Source organism: Globicephala melas, chromosome 8 (genome assembly GCF_963455315.2).
Source record: "Globicephala melas chromosome 8, mGloMel1.2, whole genome shotgun sequence".
Taxonomy (NCBI): domain Eukaryota; kingdom Metazoa; phylum Chordata; class Mammalia; order Artiodactyla; family Delphinidae; genus Globicephala; species Globicephala melas.
The window spans coordinates 36,085,997-36,110,311 of NC_083321.1; the positions used below are offsets into that span (position 1 = coordinate 36,085,997).

The 24,315-nt window shown below is 44.8% G+C and overlaps 1 protein-coding gene across 11 annotated transcripts in view; it reads right to left on the reverse strand.

The window, feature by feature from the left end:
- Positions 1-24,315, reverse strand: part of NAV2 (neuron navigator 2) — a 766,131-nt gene that overhangs the window by 88,209 nt on the left and 653,607 nt on the right. The window lies entirely within an intron of this gene.

Consider the following 24,315-nt stretch of genomic DNA (forward strand, 5'->3'; position numbering starts at 1 on the left):
CTCCAAGTAGTTAAAGATAAGCTGGGGTGGGGATCCCAGACAGGGCACTGACTGGCTGCCCTAGGTCTAGAGTAGGTGGGGGGATGTGAGGGTCCCAACATTTCCATTAACACCGCCCACCCACACATACTCACACTCACCTCTCCATACACCTTAGGAGTGCGGGAACCTGAATGCATAAAACAGAACTACAACTGCCTCAGGGCTGCCGGTCAGGGGTCTGCCCTTAAGCTACGTCTTCTGGGGCAATGGGATGGGGAGGAAAAAGAACTCGGGTCAAGAAACAGACACTCCAAATCAGCTCTGGGACCCAAGAGCAGCTCAGCCCTAGCTAATTAGCCATCCCCGTCACACATGTGAACGGCTAGTGCCAAGCCTGGGTCAGCATTAACATTCTGGGTGTACAACCTCTCCCTCCGGGACTCCATAAATCCAGCTTCTTGGGAGGCAGCCGGAGAGTTCCAGGGCACAGTTCCAGCAGCCCAAGGCCACCTCCAAGGCCACTGACCTTCCCAGATTTGACTTTCACTTGGGCTTCTGCCCCCCTGAACCAGGTACAAAGCCAACCAGCACAAATCCAGTCACAGATTCATCCATGACTCCGAAAGCCTCAGAGAGATTAGCAGACTCCCAGGTAGGTCCTGCTGCCAAAGCAGTTACTTTTTAATACCACCCGGCTCCAGAGACAAGCCGAATCTGAGAGGCCCAGGCAGGCCGTGCTTGCAAGTATCATGTGCACTTTGGTGAGTCCTCCACAATAAAAACTGCCCTTCCTCCAGCTGAATCCACATTTAAACCTACAGATAAAACCATCCTGAGCCATCTGCCAAGCCCAACAAGGAAGGCAGGGTGGTGGCCAGTCCCAACTTTGCCTAGTATCTGTGTGACCTTAAGCATGTTCCCTTAACCTCTCCTGGCTCCCACTGCCTCACCTCAAAATTTAAAATAATACTGCTGGCTTTGCAAGAAAAGTTAAATGAGACAATGCCTGTTAGGTGCTTGGCAAGTAGTAGGTGGCAAAGAACATTGTTTTCTCTTCCCCTTGTCTGGCTTAAAAATAAAAATGCTCCTCTTTGGGCAGCTTTAGAGCACCCCTAACAAACAAGAAAAGTGCTCCTACTTAAATCTATGCCATCTCTCCCAGAGCCTAGTTTCCACAAAAAAACCCACCTGGTAATTTGCAGCATTAGTAAACACAACCACAAGTTCACCCGGCTTCTCAGACTCCAAACAAAACCTCCAACTGCAAGTCATTTCAATCAGGGCCCTCTGAACCACCAGCAGCCCTCGCCCTCGCGCGGGGCCCATGTTGCCTCTCTCTAATTCCCTCACCCCCCCCAGGCTCAAAAGTCTCCTCCAAAAAGCTTGAAATAAGGACCTAAGAGAGCTGGTGATCAACACCCAGTGTTTTGGTCTCAGCAGCCTAATTTGATAAGATGGTCTGGAAAATACTGACATTACCCAAATGTCCAGGTGGACCAAGGACATTTGGGTAATGCTCTGTCAGGCTGCCTTTAAGATTATCAAGGTTAAAATGAAAAGGGCTGGGGTGGTAAGGAAAAGGATGCTGAATTTCCTGACCAGTGACTCCCCCGCGACTTAGCTCACTGGGATTTCGGCAGCTGCACCACTGGCTTCTCTGCATGGCTTTCCGATACCATCCAAGGTAGTACAGGCACCACACCCTGCCCCAGGCCCTAGAAATTTTAGAATATCGTCCTACCTTGTAAGGTTCCTAGGCCAGAGCATTTCACTACATTGTGGTCCTTCGAGAAAGCAGACAAAGAAGCTGAATGAATCTCACGAAGGCAATTCCGTCAGCCAGCCAGCCAGCCAGCCCACGCCGGGCCTGGGAATTCCAGGCACCCAGCAACTCTGCTACTGAAGTACCAGCTAGAAGGGGATCTCCATGCCCCTGCCCAGGAAAGAAACCGGATCCACCAACAAAATTAACCCCTAAAGTGCCAAAGGAGCGAGAGGTCAGGCCTGAGTGCTAGTACCAAGTCAGCTGTGAAAAGTTTCAGCAAAGCAAAAGCTAACACCAAACTCGGAAACTGTTACCGTAAAGCACCTAGTGGAAGGGCGCTTCTATGGTCCCAAGGGAGTCGGTAACAGTTGGTCAAGCTGAATAAAACCTAGACGTGAAAGAATATTCTAAAAACCCATGGACTGTGCTAAAATGTTGGAAAAAGTCTCTCAGCTAAAACTGCTACTATTAATGACACAGAAATCACTGACGGTAACATTACTTAACTAATTCCATCAACAATTGAATGCAAAGCATTTAACTGAAATGATTAGGCTACAGAGATAACTTCTGAATCTGAGAGGGAAAAGATACCTATTTGTATAGCTAACAATGATGTACGTTATTTCCGGTGATGTCAATTTTGATGCGGTGCCAACAAAAATATGCATTAATTCCTCATGGCTTTTGTTTTTGTTTTTTTTTAAAGACGCTCGGTCTATGCATGGCTACTTTAAACATTACAGTACAGAGGCTAGGAGGGGAGGTGGGACGGGAGAGAGTCCCAGTTCTGTGATGGGAAGGGGTTGCACCATCTAATCCCTATTAAAACCTGTAATCAAGGAATTCAGAAGGAGCTATGTAAACAGATGCTGTGAACAATGAACAATTGTTTTATTAGTGAGAATTCAAAGGCAAAATAATGTCATAGCCACAAGCTTTTATTTTAAAATGAAGGAGGATTAAGATGCTCTCCAAAACCCTTTCGCCCTCTCCAAAAATCCTACCAGCTGGCTCCCGGCAGCTTTCAAAGACTTTCCTTGAGAAAGGCTCTCTCCCTGGCCTGGGCTGCCTCTCCAGTCAGTCGGGGGAATAGGGGGTTATGTGTGCGTGTTTAGAAAGGGGGGAGGGTAGGCGAGGAAGCAATAACTGGCCCCAAGCAAGGTCTCGGTGTGGTCAGTGTTTGCTCAGCAAACAGAAGCCTTTCAAAGGGGGAATGAAGAGCCATTCCTCCCCGACACAAAAGTGGGGGAATAAAAGGTCAGCTCGGAGAGGAAGCGAGGGTCTAGTGGGGCTTCCCAGGTGAATGAAAAAGCAAATGTGTCCAGGAGCACAGATTGTAATCTTGAAGGAGTCTCAACCAAAGTTAATCATTCACATCTCATCCCTTAGGGCCCTCCCCTAGGTGAAAAATTGAGGCCAGCCTCTGCAGTGGGAAGTGGAAGGCAGAGGCTGGGTGAGGGAGGGGTGAGTTCAGGGGAGGCCAGAGTATCCCAGATTTAGAGACAAAGTCAGGATGGACCCAAACTCTGGCTGACAAAGATGCTTTAAACCATTCCTCTTACCTTCTATACTGTCTCTGGAACTGAATTATCTTTACAACATGACTTGTTTGAGAATCTCGCTGACTTCTGGGTTAATTTAGGTAGAACGACTATGTATATGGAGACATACATATATAAACACACACACACACATATGCATATATACATACACACATATAAAAAATTTCCGCTGTTTCCTGCAGTTGTTCCTTGTTTTAAGCAAATATGATATGTAAAAATGCAAATTAACTGCCAAGACAACTAAGGGATCCATTCATTCATTTATTCATTCAACTAACAGATATTTACTGAGCACCTGCTATACAAGAGTCAACAACACAGACAAAAAATTCCTTACTCTAATGGGAACTTACTGTTTAGTGATAGAACTATACAATAAATGAGACAAAATGTAAAGTATAGAGTATGTTATAGTGATAAGTGCAAAGGAGAAGAAGTAATGTAGGGAAGAGGCTGTGATTTGTCAAGGAGGGGTGTCTGAAATTTTACATAGGGTGGCTAGGGAAGGCCTGCTGAAGGGATGATTACGACAGATCTGAAAGAAGTGGGGGAGTTGGTTAGGTGAATATTCTGGAGGTAATAGCCTTCTAAAAGAGGGAACGGTCAGTGCAAAGGTCCTGAGGCAGGATACAACTTGCACATTCATTCCAAAGACTCGGATCCCAGTGTGGCTCGAGCAGAGTGAGCAGTGAAGCAAAGGGAGCCTAGGAGGTCAGGTCAGAGGGGTGAAGGGAGGGTCCCCGAGGAGAGCCTGGCAAGTCACTGTAAGCTTCTTGGCTTTCACTCTGGGAGAGATGCACTGGAGGGTGAATAATGGAGTTTTCTCCTTATATAAAAGTTCGTGTAAATCTTCAACACTAATTATACAATTATGCACAATATTTTTCAAGGGCAATTTTATTACACAAGACAATATAGTTTAAAAGGGTCTCAGTCCTCTCCCTGTGGTTAAAAGTAAAGATCACATCTTTAATATGAGACGCTCTGAATTCTTTGCAGCTATGGGTTCAGATTTAGCTAGGGCTTTTCCATGCTCTGAAAGGCAACATTCAGTATGGCTAAGAGATCCAGCAACAGGAGGAGATAAGAAAAGGAAGGTAGGTCAACCAACTCTATGAGAGCAGATGCCCTCTGGCTCTTTGCAAAGAGCCAAACTTGCCCTGTCATTTCTGACCCTGGTTTCCAAATAGGCCAAATTCCAAAGACCTTCTAGAACTCACAACATTTTTCTCCACAGAAACAATGTTATCAAAGATGTCAATGTTCTCAGGTTAACTCACAGAGCCATTTTTTAAACCAAAAAGCAGCTGATCAACTCTACCCAGGTATCAAAGAGTAGAATAAAACTTTATTCTTAGAATACAGTAGGTAATTAGAGAAAACAGAAAACCATTGACATGAATCTAAAAAGATGTTCACTTACTTCTAATGAATACTTTCATTAAAATAATACTAATAATACTATTTTATTAAAATAATACTAATATTAAAATAATACTAATACTTCACTCCTTCTCCAACATCATCGGTTTCTCTCTTTTTACTGGCTCTTTCCCACTGGCCAAGAAATATTTCACCTATTTCATCAAATAAAACAAAACCTTCTTTAACCCCGCATCCATATTCTCCTCCAAGACCACGTTACAGCAGAACACCTCAAAGGAGCTGTCTATACTCCAACTCCTATGGCCCACTGTCTCTTCAACCCACCAGGAAGACTTGCATCCCCCTCGCTCCACTGAAACTGTTTTGTTTCTCCCAAGAACATCAATGGCTTAATTCTTGCCAAAGCCAATGGCCCTTCTGCTACCAACGTGGCAGCATGTAGCTAGGTTGGCAACTTCCTCCTTCCGGAATGGGTCTCTTCCAAGGTTTCCATGCCATCATCTGCACCTGGTTTCATCCTCCCTCACTGGCTGCGTCTCTCTGTCCCTTACGTCAACCTTCTCCCCTCCACACCTCTAGGGTTTGGTCCCTTGTCCCCTACTCTTTTCTACCTAGTCTTTTCCTAGGTGATCTCATGTGGGGCTTCAAATACTAGACGTAGACAACTCTGAAGTTTGCTTCTCTAGCCTGGCCCCCTCTGTGTACTCAACACATCTCAAATCTAATTCACCTCAGACAGAACTACTGTTTCCAACTTCCAATCTGTGTGCATCCCACTCCCAAAGTCGTCCCCTTCCCAGTCAACATACACTATCCACCAGTCATCTATCAGTCTCTCTTTCCCCTTCATGCCTCCTCTACAATCCACTAACGAGTCCTTTTGGCTATACCTCTCCAATGCACTTTGAACCTGATCACTATTCAGCATCTACAGTAAGATCACATTGGCCCAAGCCACCATCATCTCTCTCCACCGTCAGACACCTCCCTGATCGTCCAGCCTTCCTTCTTGCCCTGCTAGCGTCCATCAGCCACCCTGCAGTGACAGTGACCTTTCAAGTATATATCAGATCAAGTTGCCTTTCTGCCTAAAACCCTCCAAGAAGGCTTCCCTGGTGGCGCAGTGGTTAAGAGTCTGCCTGCCGATGCAGGGGACACGGGTTCGTGCCCCGGTCCAGGAAGATCCCACATGCCACGGAGTGGCTGGGCCTGTGAGCCATGGCCGCTGAGCCTGCGCGTCCGGAGCCTGTGCTCCGCAACGGGAGAGGCCACAGCAGTGAGAGGCCCGAGTACCGCAAAAAACAAACAAACAAAAACAACACTCCAAGAGCTTCCCAGGGAACTTAGAATAAAATCCAAATTCATTAGAATAAAATCCAAATTCGTTCCCTTGGCCTAAAAGAGATCTGACTCCTGCCCACTCCCTCTGCCATTCTGCCCCTCTCTTTCATTATGTTCAAGTGCAGTGCCCACTTGGGCCCTGGGACATACTAGGTCTCTTCCCATTTCATAGGCCCTGTGCTGAGTTCCATTTGCCTGGAATGCTCTCCCCCCACAACTCCCCATGGCTGCCTTCTTCTCATGGTTCACGTCTTGGTTGGAATGTCACCTCCTCAGGGATTCCCTCTTGACTCTGGCCCAGTTACTTTCCACTCCATGATACTTCATGGTACTTACCAGGCAGCACATTATTCGTTTATTTTGTGTGCGTGCATGTGTGTGTGTGTGTGTGGGGGGGTGTTATTGTCTGTATTTTCCAAAAAAAAAATTACCAGTAAGCTCCTTGAGGGCAGGAGTGCTGTCTGCTTTTGTTTTGGGAGATCTCCTCCCAGTGCCTAGGGCGCCGATGATGTAGTCCTGGACCAACTGGGTACAGGAGGACAAAACAGTGAACTGAACTCTCTGTGCAGTCTCTGGCAACTTCTGGTACTGCCAAGGACTTTAATTCAATGCTTCTTAATCCTTTACTTGGTCACAGACCCATTTGAGAATCTGATAGAAACCCAGGTCTGTTTCTCTGTAAACAAAAATGTATGCTGACATTTTGTGCACCATTTCAGGGATGCACTGATCCCCTGAAGCCTGTCCATATGCCCCAGGTTAAGGGCAGCTGCTTCTGAGGTTTATGGCAGTGGCTCTACACAAGGTCTAGTTTCACATTCATTCTATCACCTTTTGTTTCCTTAATTCAGGAGCCAGCCTGATCCCCATTTGGGTTGCTTTCTTCTGGTTTGCTAGTAACAGAACAAAGAGAGAAAAGAAGGAAGGCAGGCTCTTCTGGATCGATGAACAAGAGTGGGAAGATAAGGGGCTAAAAGAATACCTGTGAAGGGCTTCCCTGGTGGCGCAGTGGTTGAGAGTCCGCCTGCCAATGCAGGGGACATGGGTTTGTGCCCCGGTCCGGGAAGATCCCACATTCCGCGGAGCGGCTGGGCCCGTGAGCCATGGCCGCTGAGCCTGCGCATCCGGAGCCTGTGCTCCGCAACAGGAGAGGCCACAGCAGTGAGAGGCCCGCGTACAGCAAAAAAAAAAAAAAAAAAAGAATACCTGTGAAAATGAGAAGCATCGCATTGCCCACCACTGAATTTTACTGACTGCGATCTGCAGTAGACAGTGGTAAGGGGAGAAATACTCCAGAGGTCTTCAGCAAAGCCTTCCCAGTATAGGAGTTAACACTAGGGAATTTGTGATTTTTAACAGAAATTATAAGACACGAGGTAGCTTTGGGGTAGAAAATGAACAACATTCAACCAACAGCCATTTAGTGCCTGACCTGACTCCAGACTGGACATTGGGGATTTAAGGGCGAGTGGAAGAAAATACCCCAGCCCTGATGGAGCCATTTACTCAGAGCAGACAAACAAGGAAAGTCATTCTGGATGCTACGGGAAACGCGATGAAGGAAACAAACAGGTTTGAGCCCTGGTCCGGGAAGATCCCACATGCCGTGTAGCAACTAAGCCTGTGTGCCACAGCTACTGAGCCTGAACTCTAGAGCCCGTGAGCCACAACTACTGAGCCAGCGTGCCACAATTACTGAAGCCCACGCGCCTAGAGACCGTGCTCCGCAACAAGAAAAGCCACCACAATGAGAAGCCCGCGCACCGCAATGAAGAGTAGCCCCTGCTCGCCACAACTAGAGAAAGCCCGCACGCAGCAGCAAAGACCCAACGCAGCCAAATATAAATAAGTAAATAAATTTATGAAAAACAAAAAATATAGATTATTAAAAAAATTATTTTATTTATTGTTTTAGCTGCATTGGGTCTTTTGGTGCTACACATGGGCTTTCTCTAGTTGCAGCGAGCGGGGGCTACTCTTAGTTGTGGTGCGCGGGCTTCTCCTTGCGGTGGCTTCTCTTGTTGCGGAGCACAGGCTCTAGGCGCGCGGGCTTCAGTAGCTGTGGCACTTGGGCTCAGTAGTTGTGACTCGCGGGCTCTACAGCGCAGGCCCAGTAGTTGTGGCGCATGGGGTTAGCTGTTTCACGGCATGTGGGATCTTCCCAGACTAGGGCTCAAACCCATGTCCCCCGCAATGGCAGGCGGATTCTTAACCACTGCACCACCAGGGAAGTCCCAGAGATGCCTCTTCTAACAGGGTGCCAACTAACTACAAACCAACTGCCAAATGGCAGCATTTTCAACAAAGGATACGTGAGGCCAAAATTATTTTCAATGACAACGATAATTCAGATTTACATACTTTACTGCCTATAAATCTCATTTAATTCTCCCAACTGTGCCAACAAATATTATTATCCTTACGTTACAGAAAAACAAACTGGAACTCAGATAACCTAGACGCCTTGCTCATAGTCATACAAGTACTAAGGGACCGATTGAAGCCCATGCCTTCAGATGGCAAATCCTGTTCAGTTTCCATAACTCCACGTGCTTAGAGTAGCAAACATTTCCAGGTCACTGTGCCAACAGATGTCACTAACAGGTTATCCTTTAGCTGCTTCTAATACTTTGGACTTGGTCCTGTTTAGATCTACTCTTCCACCAAATTCTATGCTATCATGTCTTCTACTGTATTCCCAGTGACTGTTCTCTTTAAAATATTTGCTGGGTGCTGACTTTTATGTGCCAGGCATTGTGCTGGGTAAACAGTGGTAGGCAAAAGAGAAAAGGTCTCACTCTCCCCCTCATGGAGCTTACAGTGCGGTGTTTGCGGGGATGTCAGGCAATCAAATAGAAAACAAATACATTTAATTGCAAACCATGATACATGCCATGAAAGAAAAGCATAGTAAGCGGTGGGAGCACATCAGAGGGGAGAAGAGGAGATTACTGCTTATAAAGTCAGAAAAATCTGTGCCTAGGCTGCCTGTACAGGAATGCTGTGCAACGCTAAAAGTTGACAGTTTGGTGAAAAATTTTAATTTTGTGCATATTTATCTATAGCTTTCCACATAATAAAATGAGATTATCCCATAAACCCCATCCCAAACACCCTCGGCTAATATACGACAGCCACAAAGATTCCTGACATTGTCCCCACGGGCAATAAGGAGTAACAGCAGATAAGAAAGTTAGTTCATCTGGTGTTTAGGGATCAATTTAGAGTTAGGGCTTCCTGCATCTTTGGTCATTGTAATAAACCTGGTTATTTGGAAGAAAATAGTTAAAACAAAAACAAAAAACCAAAGAAGCAAGTCCACATGGCAATTTGGTCTTTCGAAAAACAAACAAAAAAATAAATAAAGGAAATTTAAAATAATACCATTGGCTATAAGGGGTTGTATTTTGATAATGCTGTTATGGGTGCATAGGGAGAATCTCAAGAGTTCAAATATTTATTTTTGCAGCTGGACTATTATCTATCTCTATGAAGATGGATGGGTAATGAATAAAATATTTCAAAGCCACTCTTTGGCTTTTTTTCACGAGGCTCCAGCTGCAAGGACATCCTTGAGTGTGTCCAGTGCAGGGTGGTGAGATAATGAGCGGGGTGGGGGGCGGGGTGCGGAGAGGCTGCAATAGATGCTAATCAGGGACAGCCTTGAGCTGGCTGGGATCGAAGCCAGTGGTCGGCAGACTCGAGTCTCACGTTACTCACTCGTTACTCCACGCACCCAAGGTGCTCCCTCTGGCCCTGGGTCACTCAGCTCTCACGCTGGAAGTGCCCTGCACAGCAGTGGAGAAAACACTGACCAGGGCCGGGTTCAGCGAAATCACTGCCTGACGATGGCTCAGATTGCCTGCCTGCTCGGCGAGCCGACCGCCACCCCAGAGGTTCTCGAAGACCCCTCCAAGCATGAACGTTTTTATAAGGCTATACCTTTAGATCTCCCGCTGAAATCCCTTTTCGAAAGAAAATTCATTTGTCTGGCGAATTTGACTCATGCTCCCTCGGAACCCTCAGCCCCTGAATTTCCTGCAGACTTTCTAGGTGTCAGGTGTTGTCTCTAATGCTGTAAATACCTCATCCCATGCAACCCTTCCTACAACCCTGAGTCCCTTATAAGAAAAGCTGTCCTGGGACTTCCCTGGTGGTGCAGTGGTTAAGAATCCACCTGCCAAGGCAGGGGGACATGGGTTCAAGCTCTGGTCCGGGAAGATCCCACATGCCATGGAGCAACTAAGCCCGTGAGCCACAAAGCCCCTGAGTCACAACTACTGGAGCCCGCACGCCTAGAGCCCGTGCTCCGTAACAAGAGAAGCCACTGCAATGAGAAGCCCGCGCACCACAAGGAAGAGTAGCTCCCGCTCGCCGCAACTAGAGAGAGCCCGCACGCAGCAACGGGGACCCAATGCAGAGAAAAATAAAATAAATAAATGAATTTATAAAAAAAAAAAAAAGCTGTCCTGTCCCTTAGCTTGGTATTTCATTGTTTCCCTCCTGAGTTTATAGGGACTATAAAATAGATTCACAATCTCTAAACCACAATCTTGTCTAAGTCAAAGGGAAAAAAAAGTTTGGCAAAGAGCCCAACTTATTCTAGGTATTTGCCTAGTGGGGTGACTAGCTGAAAAGTTACAGGCTGGTTAAGAATTAAACTCCTTCCATTTGACCATCAGTCTCTAAGAGAAAAACTGTTTTGAATGAGGGAAGAGAAATAAAACAGAGTGATCAGCACATAGTAAGTGCTTACAAATTTTGCTCTGGGTACTGAAAACCAACTGTGCGCCAGGGATGTACACTGCTGATATCAAAACTCAAAATACTCTAGTAAGATAGATTTTATTGTCCCCGACTCACACATGATCTACGACTCTGAAAGGTGAGCTACGTTGCTGAAGGACAGATAGCTAATAAGTGCTAAAGAACAAGTCTGCCTGATTCATCAGTCAGTGTCCTTTTAAGGATTTTTTTTAAGCTCTCATTGTTATTGAATTATTATCATGGTAGTTATTGTGCTAAATTCTCTGGTCTTATTTTATCCTTGTGACATTCCCTATATAGTAGGTATAAGCCCCTATGTACTAGGGACTGTTATCCCTAATATGTATGAGGATGTTGGGAAGCAGTGGGTTAAGTAACTTGCCCAAGGCCACACTGCTAGTAAAGACTGTACTAGGCAGAGCTCGAGTTGAAACCACCCTCATCACCTCTGAATTTTGGCCTTGAGCCTGGTACTTGGCCCACTGGGGACAATTTTCTTCACCTCACCAATAGCCACTTCACTGCTTGAGTATCAAGTACACTGACAACAACCTATACCCATGGGCCCTTTATTTTCTTCCCTTCTTCTCTCCCTCTCTACAGGAGTAGTTGACTCCAAGGGTGGGTAACATCATGGTAGATCCCACTTCTGCATTTTCATTTGAGTTCAGAGAGAAAGATGAACACTCTCATTCAATTCAGAGCACAGTGCACACTGACACTAAATTTGTAGGTTCAGCTGCAGGCAGCTGGCTGGGCCCAGACAGAAACTTCATTCTTCAGCCAACCTTCTCCCAGACATGGTACCAGGAACAATGGAGTGTGGAGACAAAAAGTGTGTGAATGGTTCAGGGCAGCCCCATCCCCAGTAGCCGGAACATACTCAAGACCACGTTCTTCTAACAGGGCCCCAAGGGCCTCATCTGCACACACAAATGTCAGAATTATAAGGAAAATATAGAATACAGTCTTTATTTGCAGCTCACACTAGCATGCATACATTTAGCTCCAAGAATGGTCTTTGCATTGTTGTTTGTAATGACAAAAGGAGTGGGACGCCCTGAAAAACCTTTAGTGGGGAAAGAGTTCATCGAACGGTGGCTCCACTACGGAATGGAAAGCTGCGTGGCCAACAAAAGTGATGCTGAAAAAAAAAAAAAAAGTGATGCTGATGGATCCTGATACAAAAAAAAAGATGCTCATGCAATAGTGTCAAACTATAAAAGTAGATGATAAAACCCTTTCCATTTTTAGAGGTTATAGAGCGTAGCAGGTAAAATTAAAGACTACAGAGTCACAATCCCTGGTTCTGCCACTTCCAGCTGCCTGACTTTGGACATGTTGCTTAAGCAACATACGATGGGTCCCTACTCTAGAGTTACTGTAAAAATTATATGAATCATTATAGGTAAAGAGCGTAGAACAATGTCTGGCTCGTAGCAAGTGCTCAAGAAATTTTTGATTTTTTTCAAAAATAAAATGTGTAAGTGGTTACATGCATAGAGAAAAGTCTGGGAATCACCAAGGTGCTGAGAGTGAATCTCCCTGGGTCATATGTTATGATGACATTTTGCTTTTTTCCCTACTGTTTGCTTATCTATATTTTCTATTTTTCCAAAATAAAATGTTTGGTTTTTCCTTTAATAAGGAAGGAAGAAAATCACCTTTAATTTTATATTTAAATCCTAAGCTTTAGAGATATGGGAACATATGTATACGTATAACTGATTCACTTTGTTATAAAGCAGAAACTAACACACAATTGTAAAGCAATTATACCCCAATAAAGATGTTAAAAAAAAAAAAAATCCTAAGCTTTAATGAGAAACAGAAACCTCACCCAAACTTGTTTTTTAAAAAAAGCTGTGCGGGAAGATGGCGGAAGAGTAAGACGCGGAGATCACCTTCCTCTCCACAGATACACCAGAAATACATCTACGCGTGGAACAACTCCTACGGAGCACCTACTGAACGCTGGCAGAAGACCTCAGACCTCCCAAAAGGCAAGGAACCCCCCACGTACCTGGTTAGGGCAAAAGAAAAAACTAAACAGAGACAAAAGGATAGGGACGGGTCCTGCACCAGCGGAAGAGAGTTGTGAAGGAGGAAAAGTGTCCACACACTAGGAAGCCCCTTCGCGGGTGGAGACTTCGGGAGGCGGAGTGGGGGAGCTTGGGAGCCGCGGAGGAGAGCACAGCAACAGGGGTGCGGAGGGCAAAGCGGACAGATTCCAGCGCAGAGGATCGGGCCGACCAGCACTCACCAGCCGAGAGGCTTGTCTGCTCGCCCGCCGGGGCGGGCGGGACTGGGAGCTGAGGCTCCGGCTTTTGTCGGAGCGCCTGGAGAGGACTGGGGTTGGCGGCGTGAACACAGCCTGCAGGGCGTTGGTGCGCCGCGGCTGGCCGGGAGAGAGTCCGGGGAGGGGTCTGGACCTGCCGAAGAGGCAAGAGACTTTTACGTCCCTCTTTGTTTCCTGGTGCACGGGGAGAGGGGATTAAGAATGCTGCTTGAGAGAGCTCCAGGGACGGGCGCGAGCCGCGGCTAAGAGTGCGGAGCCCAGAGACGGACATGGGACGCTAAGGCCGCTGCTGCCGCCGCCAGGAGGCCTGTGTGCGAACACAGGTCACTAGCCACACGCCCTTCCGGGGAGCCTGTGCAGCCCGCCACTGCCAGGGTCCCGGGATCCAGGGACGGCTCCCCCGGGAGAGCGCACGGCACGCCTCAGGCTGCAGCATCACGCCGGCCTCTGCCGCTGCAGGCCCGCCCCGCACTCCGTGACCCTCCCTACCCCCCCGGCCTGGGTGAGCCAGAGCCCCCTAATCAGCTGCTGCTTTAACCCCATCCTGTCTGGGCAGGAACAGATGCCTGAGGGTGACCTACACGCAGAGGCGGGGCCAAATCCAAAGCTGAGCCCCAGGAGCTGTGCGAACAAAGAAGAGAAAGGGAAATCTCTCCCAGCAGCCTCAGAAGCAGCGGATTAAAGCTCCACAATCAACTTGATGTACCTGCATCTGTGGAATACCTGAATAGACAACGAATCATCCCAAATTAAGGAGCCCTGTGGATGAAAGGCTCTTGGTGCTGCAGCCAGGAATCAGTGCTGTGCCTCTGAGGTGGGAGAGCCAACTTCAGGACACTGGTCCACAAGAGGCCTCCCAGCTGCACATAATATCAAACAGCAAAAATCTCCGAGAGATCTCCATCTCAACGCCAGCACCCAGCTTCACTCAACGACCAGCAAGCTACAGTGCTGGACATCCTATGCCAAACAACTAGCAAGACAGGAACACAACCCCACCCATTAGCAGAGAGGCTGCCCAAAATCATAATAAGTCTACAGACACCCCAAAACACACCACCAGACGTGGACCTGCCCACCAGAAAGACAAGATCCAGCCTCATACACCAGAACACAGGCACTAGTACCCTCCACCAGGAAGCCTACACAACCCACTGAACCAACCTTAGCCACTGGGGACAGACACAAAAAACAACAGGAACTACGAACCTTCAGCCTGCAAAAAAAAAAGAGACCCCAAACACAGTAAGATAAGCAAAATGAAAAGACAGAAAAACACACAGCAGATGAAGGAACAATATAAAAACCCACCAGACCTAACAAATGAAGAGGAAATAGGCAGTCTACCTGAAAAAGAATTCAGAATAATGATAGTAAGGTTGATCCGAAATCTTGGAGATAGAATGGACAATAGAATGGACAAATTGCAAGAATCAGTTAACAAGGACCTAGAAGAACTAAAGATGAAACAAGCAACGATGAACAACACAATAAATGAAATTAAAAGTACTCTAGATGGGATCAATAGCAGAATAACTGAGGCAGAAGAACGGATAAGTGACCTGGAAGATAAAATAGTGGAAATAACTACTGCAGAGCAGAATAAAGAAAAAAGAATGAAGAGAACTGAGGACAGTCTCAGAGACCTCTGGGACAACATTAAACGCACCAACATTCGAATTATAGGGGTTCCAGAAGAAGAAGAGAAAAAGAAAGGGACTGAGAAAATATTTGAAGAGATTATAGTTGAAAACTTCCCTAATATGGGAAAGGAAATAGTTAATCAAGTCCAGGAAGCACAGAGAGTCCCATACAGGATAAATCCAAGGAGAAACACGCCAAGACACATATTAATCAAACTGTCAAAAATTAAATACAAAGAAAACATATTAAAAGCAGCAAGGGAAAAACAACAAATAACACACAAGGGAATCCCCATAAGGTTAACAGCTGATCTTTCAGCAGAAACTCTGCAAGCCAGAAGGGAGTGGCAGGACATATTGAAAGTGTTGAAGGAGAAAAACCTGCAACCAAGATTACTCTACCCAGCAAGGATCTCATTCAGATTTGATGGAGAAATTAAAACCTTTACAGACAAGCAAAAGTTGAGAGAGTTCAGCACCACCAAACCAGCTCTACAACAACTGCTAAAGGAACTTCTCTAGGCAAGAAACACAAAAGAAGGAAAGGACCTACAATAACGAACCCAAAACAATTAAGAAAATGGGAATAGGAACACACATATCGATAATTACCTTAAATGTAAATGGACTAAATGCTCCCACCAAAAGACACAGATTGGCTGAATGGATACAAAAACAAGACCCATATATTTGCTGTCTACAAGAGACCCACTTCAGACCTAGAGACACATACAGACTGAAAGTAAGGGGATGGAAAAAGGTATTTCATGCAAATGGAAACCAAAAGAAAGCTGGAGTAGCAATTCTCATATCAGACAAAATAGACTTTAAAACAAAGACTATTAGAAGAGACAAAGAAGGACACTACATAATGATCAAGGGATCGATCCAAGCAGAAGATATAACAATTGTAAATATTTATGCACCCAACATAGGTGCACCTCAATACATAAGGCAAATACTGACAACCATAAAAGGGGAAATCGACAGTAACACATTCATAGTAGGGGACTTTAACACCCCACTTTCACCAATGGACAGATCATCCAAAATGAAAATAAATAAGGAAACACAAGCTTTAAATGATACATTAAACGAGATGGAGTTAATTGATATTTATAGGACATTCCATCCAAAAACAACAGAATACACATTTTTCTCAAGTGCTCATGGAACATTCTCCAGGATAGATCATATCTTGGGTCACAAATCAAGCCTTGGTAAATTTAAGAAAATTGAAATTGTATCAAGTATCTTTTCTGACCACAACGCCATGAGACTAGATATCAATTACAGGAAAAGATCTGTAAAAAATACAAACACATGGAGGCTAAACAATACACTACTTAATAATGAAGTGATCACTGAAGAAATCAAAGAGGAAATCAAAAAATACCTAGAGACAAATGACAATGGAGACACAACGACCCAAAACCTGTGGGATGCAGCAAAAGCAGTTCTAAGGGGGAAGTTTATAGCAATACAAGCCCACCTTAAGAAGCAGGAAACATCTCAAATAAACAACCTAACCTTGCACCTCAAGCAATTAGAGAAAGAAGAACAAAAAAACCCCAAAGCTAGCAGAAGGAAAGAAATCATAAAAATCAGATCAGAAATAAATGAAAAAGAAATGAAGGAAACAATAGCAAAGATCAATAAAACTAAAAGCTGGTTCTTTGAGAAGATAAACAAAATAGATAAACCACTAGCCAGACTCATCAAGAAAAAAAGGGAGAAGACTCAAATCAATAGAATTAGAAATGAAAAAGGAGAGGTAACAACTGACACTGCAGAAATAAAAGAGATCATGAGAGATTACTACAAGCAACTCTATGCCAATAAAATGGACAATCTGGAAGAAATGGACAAATTCTTAGAAATGCACAACCTGCCAAGACTGAATCAGGAAGAAATAGAAAATATGAACAGACCAATCACAAGCACTGAAATTGAAACTGTGATTAAAAATCTTCCAACAAAGAAAAGCCCAGGACCAGATGGCTTCACAGGCGAATTCTATCAAACATTTAGAGAAGAGCTAACACCTATCCTTCTCAAACTCTTCCAAAATATAGCAGAGGGAGGAACACTCCCAAACTCCTTCTACGAGGCCACCATCACCTTGATACCAAAACCAGACAAGTATGTCACAAAGAAAGAAAACTACAGGCCAATATCACTGATGAACATAGATGCAAAAATCCTCAACAAAATACTAGCAAACAGAATCCAACAGCACATTAAAAGGATCATACACCATGATCAAGTGGGGTTTATTCCAGGAATGCAAGGATTCTTCAATATACGCAAATCTATCAATGTGATAAACCATATTAACAAACTGAAGGAGAAAAACCATATGATCATCTCAATAGATGCAGAGAAAACTTTTGACAAAATTCAACACCCATTTATGATAAAAACCCTGCAGAAAGTAGGCATAGAGGGAACTTTCCTCAACATAATAAAGGCCATATATGACAAGCCCACAGCAAACATCATCCTCAATGGTGAAAAACTGAAAGCATTTCCACTAAGATCAGGAACAAGACAAGGTTGCCCACTCTCACCACTCTTATTCAACATAGTTTTGGAAGTTTTAGCCACAGCAATCAGAGAAGAAAAGGAAATAAAAGGAATCCAAATCGGAAAAGAAGAAGTAAAGCTGTCACTGTTTGCAGATGACATGATCCTATACATAGAGAACCCTAAAGATGCTACCAGAAAACTACTAGAGCTAATCAATGAATTTGGTAAAGTGGCAGGATACAAAATTAATGCACAGAAATCTCTGGCATTCCTATATACTAATGATGAAAAATCTGAAAGTGAAATCAAGAAAACACTCCCATTTACCATTGCAACAAAAAGAATAAAATATCTAGGAATAAACCTACCTAAGGAGACAAAAGATCTGTATGCAGAAAATTATAAGACACTGATGAAAGAAATTAAAGATGATACAAATAGATGGAGAGATATACCATGTTCTTGGATTGGAAGAATCAACATTGTGAAAATGACTCTACTACCGAAAGCAATCTATAGATTCAATGCAATCCCTATCAAACTACCACTGGCATTTTTCACAGAACTAGAACAAAAAATTTTGCAATTTGTATGGAAACACAAAATACCCCGAATAGCCAAAGCAATCTTGAGAACGAAAGAAGGAACTGGAGGAATCAGGCTCCCAGACTTCAGACTATACTACAAAGCTACAGTTATCAAGACGGTATGGTACTGGCACAAAAACAGAAAGATAGATCAATGGAACAGGATAGAAAGCCCAGAGATAAACCCACGCACATATGGTCACCTTATCTTTGACAAAGGAGGCAGAAATGTACAGTGGAGAAAGGACAGCCTCTTCAATAAGTGGTGCTGGGAAAACTGGACAGCTACATGTAAAAGTATGAAATTAGATCACTCCCTAACACCATACACAAAAATAAGCTCAAAATGGATGAAAGACCTAAATGTAAGGCCAGAAACTATCAAACTCTTAGAGGAAAACATAGGCAGAACACTCTATGACATAAATCACAGCAAGGTCCTTTTTGACCCACCTCCTAGAGAAATGGAAATAAAAACAAGAGTAAACAAATGGGACCTAATGAAACTTCAAAGCTTTTGCACAGCAAAGGAAACCATAAAGAAGACCAAAAGACAACCCTCAGAATGGGAGAAAATATTTGCAAATGAAGCAACTGACAAAGGATTGATCTCCAAAATTTATAAGCAGCTCATGCAGCTTAATAACAAAAAAACAAACAACCCAATCCAAAAATGGGCAGAAGACCTACATAGACATTTCTCCAAAGAAGATATACAGAGTGCCAACAAACACATGAAAGAATGCTCAACATCACTAATCATGAGAGAAATGCAAATCAAAACTACAATGAGATATCATCTCACACCAGTCAGAATGGCCATCATCAAAAAATCTAGAAACAATAAATGCTGGAGAGGGTGTGGAGAAAAGGGAACCCTCTTACACTGTTGGTGGGAATGTAAATTGATACAGCCACTGTGGAGAACAGTATGGAGGTTCCTTAAAAAGCTACAAATAGAACTACCATATGACCCAGCAATCCCACTACTGGGCATATATCCTGAGAAAACCATAATTCAAAAAGAGTCATGTACCAAAATGTTCATTGCAGCTCTATTTACAATAGCCCAGAGATGGAAACAACCTAAGTGTCCATCATCGGATGAATGGATAAAGAAGATGTGGCACATATATACAATGGAATATTACTCAGCCATAAAAAGAGACGAAATTGAGCTATTTGTAATGAGGTGGATAGACCTAGAGTCTGTCATACAGAGTGAAGTAAGTCAGAACGAGAGAGACAAATACCGTATGCTAACACATATATATGGAATTTAAGAAAAAAAAATGTCATGAAAAACCTAGGGGTGAAACAGGAATAAAGACACAGACTTACTAGAGAATGGACTTGAGGCTATGGGGAGGGGGAAGGGTAAACGGTGACAAAGCGATAAAGAGGCATGGACATATATACACTACCAAACGTAAGGTAGATAGCTAGTGGGAAGCAGCCGCATAGCACAGGGAGATCAGCTCGGTGCTTTGTGACCGCCTGGAGGGGTGGGATAGGGAGGGTGGGAGGGAGGGAGACGCAAGCGGGAAGAGATATGGGAACATATGTATATATATAACTGATTCATTTTGTTGTGAAGCTGAAACTAACATACCATTGTAAAGCAATTATACTCCAATAAAGATGTTAAAAAAAAAAAAAAAAAAAGCTGTGGGTCAGGCCAGGTAATTACAAAACCTGGAGTCTGGAGAAATGGCATGGTGTTTCCTGTCTTTTCTAGTTCAGCGCCTTAATAACAAGAAAGAATTTGCACCCCAGCGCCTCGGTTCTGAAGATGCACAAGCAGAGCTGGGTAGAGGAAGAGAGCAGGGAGACGGGAAAGTCTGGTTTCATTCTTAGCAATCCACTTGGTTTAAAAAGTCAGGAAGTTTAGTAGATTAAAGGTATTACAGCCACTATTCATAAAGGTGTTTTGTTAGAACTTCCAAATAGCAACCTGGTGAAATAAGCCTTGCACAGCCTTAAATGAAAGCCTCTGTTACAGTACTTAAAGATTCCTAGAGAAGGAAAAAGACACCAGGTATTAATTTACCTGAAGAGCAGCTGCCTGGAAGATACCGTAATGTATCCTATGTAGCCAATGCTACGAAATAGGTTAGCAGTCACAGAACGAAGTTTGAGTCCACATCACCCAGTGTAGAACTGCAATTAGCAGTAATGAGAGGCATGTCTGTGTTCTGATAAGAGCCACGGCTGGACACAAATTACAGACTTGGGTCCCTTTCTTCAAAGTCCAAGGACATTTAAAGATGCTGGAATCCAAGAGGCAGAAGGTGTGTTTTAATTTCTAAACTCACACACACACACACACACACACACACACATACACACACACACACACCAACCAACCAACCAACCAACCAACCAACCAAAAAAGTGCCTGATGTACTTATCTCACAAATGCACCTGGGACAGGAAGATTGTGGCAAACTCAGGGGGGAAAGCAACCTCACTGTTATTGAGCCCCCATGAGCACAGCAGGCCCTGTGCTGTTTAAGTCAATTGACAGAAGTTTTCTCATGTCTGGTCTTATACACGGGGCAGAGTCTTCTGAGGCTCTAAATCAATGTCTGAGACACAAATGCCATTTTTCCCCACTATTTGTTTCTTATGAGATCATAGAAGATGTCTCGAGAGAGGAGGATTGTCATAGTTAGGGGAAGATGGGGTCAAGGTGAGAAGTCTTAGAGTGGAAAACAGGTAGGATTTGGAGACAGGTAGCCTTGGGAGTGAATTCCGGCTCCAAGAACAAGCTGAGCTGTGTGAGCTGGAGCTCATCTATCTGTCTGGGCAGTCTCTCATTTGGCCTGGGGAACGAGGATACGATGGTGGTAAGACAGGCCCTTGTCCTCAAGATGCTTTGTGCATATATGAGGTGACAGGCGAGTAGCTGACATTTATAATATGATGTGTTTGGTGCTCTGATAAGGAAGAGTTCTAGGATACTATGGAAGCAAATACAAGGGTCAGCTAATCTGGTCTTGGGAGTTGGTGTGGTCAGGGAAGGCTTCCTGGAGGAGGTGACACTTAATGTGAGCCTTTAAGGATAAGAACCAAGCTATGGGTGGGACGGAGGGGAACACTGTAGGTCAAGAGTACAGGCTCTGCAAAGGCTATGAAACAAGAGAGAGGATAGTTTTGGGGGAATGGTTTGGAGATCAGTGTGGATGCAGAGAGGGGAAGAAGGGGCAGGAAATAATGGGGCCAGAGCTCACAGTAGGCCTAATAACAGAGTTTGAACTTTATCCTGACACACATTCATTGCTTCTGGAATAGCTATGGGAAGCAGGGATGCAGATATAACAAAGGGAAGTTACCCAGCTATATTTCCCAGTTTAGAAATCTCCCGCCGTTGCTTGCATCTTGTGTGATTTCTTTGACAAACCCAGCATTTTAAAAATTATTATGTCTAGCCCATGGAAGCTCCAAGTCACACCATGATCTCACAGCTCATCTGTTGCAGGTTCTGGAGATGCTGTTCAGACTTCACTGAGTTCAACGAGCAGCTACCTCCATGCAATTCATCTGCCATTACCTAACCCCGAATCTTATACAGGGTTGTCTATCTGATGAACTGAGGTCACCCTACAAGTTTGGATCTGAAAAGAAACTTAGGTGCCATGTGGCTCAATTGCCTTATTTTACGGGTGAGCTCAGGTGGAGAGGAACTTAACTTGCATGAGAGCACAGAGTTTAGTGACAGATCCAAGGTGGGACCTCACATCTCCAGCCCCCAATCCATGTTTTGCTTTACTACTCCCCACCCACTGTCTCTCTTCTTACAGACAAAGGGTTCCAAATTCCCATCCCACAGTTAGGGAGGTCTCACAGACACCTGTGCAGCCATGCAGAGCCATGAAATCTCATTCGCCAGCAAATGCTGCAGGAAGGAACAGAAAAGATGGTTGAACAGGATGGAAGTGATAAGAAGGGAAGCTAGTTAGAGTGCTCTTATCCATTAAAAAAAAAAAGCAGTAACATCACAGCAGTCGAGGAAAAGAATCTATTTACGCAAAGCACTTTAAGGTAATGAAAAGTGCTTCCAGCATTACCCTATTTCAAAACATTTATCGGATGTCAGGGAAATTAAGCATGTGCAGGCACACATACTGTTCTGTGCAAATGGTTTATCTAGAAAATAACCAGGGAAAAAAAGATCTGAGGAACTTCAATTTTCAACTGCCAAGTAGATCAAAGACACAAGCAGCAGAAAAAGAAATACACAAGTCTAAATTTAGTCCTCTCCCACACTGGCGAACTTCTCTTCTAGAGTGTGTTGGCTGCCGCGTGGACACGGCCGTGGTGTGAATGATTTTCTTCTGAGCCTCTATCTTTGCCTGAGCAGAGCCCTCAGGGTAGCGCTGAAGGTGCTGACTTGTAAGCATGCTCTGCTTGTGTCCCTGAAATCTTTGTTGGCTGTCAGGGGGCAGGGAAAGCTCTGGAAGGTTGTGAACCTCAAGAAGTAGCTGAGGAAAGGACAATAAAGGTGAGAGAGAAAAGACACAGATACAAATGAAGACAGACACACCCACTTTAGTGAAAATGAAAATTCACTATGAGAGAAAATTGAACATTTCAATACACATTTAAGGAGGCCTACCTAGTAATGGAAAAGCAGACTAACTGATTTAAGCTTAAAATACACAGACTGAGATTTCTGAAACATCTGGGCTCTGCTCCCCCGCCTCCACAAAACGCCGCCCCACCCACTGACACATCTCCTATGATTAGCGCAAGAAGTAAAGCATAATGATGATGTTCTCCCATTTCGTGGACATAAAACACTTTGACAGGGGCTTCCCTGGTGGCGCAGTGGTTGAGAGTCCGCCTGCCGATGCAGGAAACATGGGTTCGCGCCCCGGTCCGGGAAGATCCCATGCGCCGCAGAGCGGCTGGGCCCATGAGCCACGGCCACTGAGCCTGCGCTTCCGGAGCCTGTGCTCCGCAACGGGAGAGGCCACAGCAGTGAGGGGCCCGCATACCGCAAAAAATTAAAAACAAAAAAACCGCAAAAAACACTTTGACAAATTCTCACCAGCACCATAAAGCAAAGGATCAAAGCGTGCGGGTGGGCACGGTAGGCGGTTACTCTAACGCTGGCTGATCCTGGCAGGCGACCACAGCGGAAGCCCTGGCGAGGAGGCGGCTGCACCTCCTGGTTCCCACCCCTCGGCTCTCCTGCTGCAGCCCCTGATCCACGGCTCACACAGCAGGCTCCGTGGAGATAAATACTGAATCTGACTTACCTTCCAAGGGAGAACTGATGTCTTCAAGGACCGGCTTCTGTCCTCCAGCCAACCTGTCAAACCTATCTTTTCCTGGTGACCATGAGTATGTTCTGCTGGCTAAATTTAGACTCTCACAGCCTTTTCCAACCTGTCATTTCACTCTGGAGAAGGGCAGACCAGTTTCTTCAGTGACAAGAATACTGCCAACCCTGTCAGGATTGGAGAGATGTGGCTAGGTCCCAGGGGGGCTCACGGGTTCCCACACCCTTGTCCTACACCTCCAGGAAAATTCCTTTCACACACTCTGGGCATATGGACAGTGAGTCTCATTTTAAAGACCTCTAGGAAAGGAAGGGCCACCATTTTACTTAATAATCTAATTCTTCTGTGGGCTACAAAGTCCTTCCTAACGCCTTCTGGGAGACAAGAAAAACATGGTCTGTGGAGACCAGGGTTCCAGTCTCAGCTCCGCCTCCAACTACGTGCAGGTTCTTTAAACTCTTTGTACCTCAGTCTCCTCATCTGTAAAATGAGCATAACTCACTGGATTCCCATGAAGATTAAGTGAGTACATTTCAGTAAAGTGCCTGGCTCATAGTAAGTACTACATAAATGTTAGCTGCTGCTGCCACTACTACTATTACTGCTGCTACTATTATTAACCCAGCTTCTCCAGCTGTCTGACCTCAGGTAAGTTCACCTCCCTGCACCTCATTTTAGTTTCCTGACACGAAAAATAAAGGTCACACTGACTTCGCAGGAAGGAGTTTGGCAGGATGAAACGAGGTGAGATCCTGGAGCCTTCAGCCCACCGCCAGGCACACAGAAGTGCTCAGAAATGTCAGTTCCCTTCGCTGTGTTCCTCTCTGAATTGAACAGCTCTCAACCCAGACGGGACTCATTTCCCCTTGTCCTGATTTTAAAGAATGATTAAAAATAACCAGAACCACTTGGCGTTGAAATTCTTCACAAACATTTATGGGGCTTGTAGCACAGGGGCTTCCAGGCCCTGGCTGTTAAAGTGATAAGACAGACAGAGAGGGTATCCACTGGCAGAGGCTCACCGTCCAGCGAGGACGCATCACAAGACACTTTCGTTTCTGCCCTACCTCGGAGCCAAATCTTCCTTCTGAATAAAGGCTCTGTTTACTGGGATTCTCACTGGTGGGTCTCATGCCGATTACACCAAGAAGGGCCTCTAACTG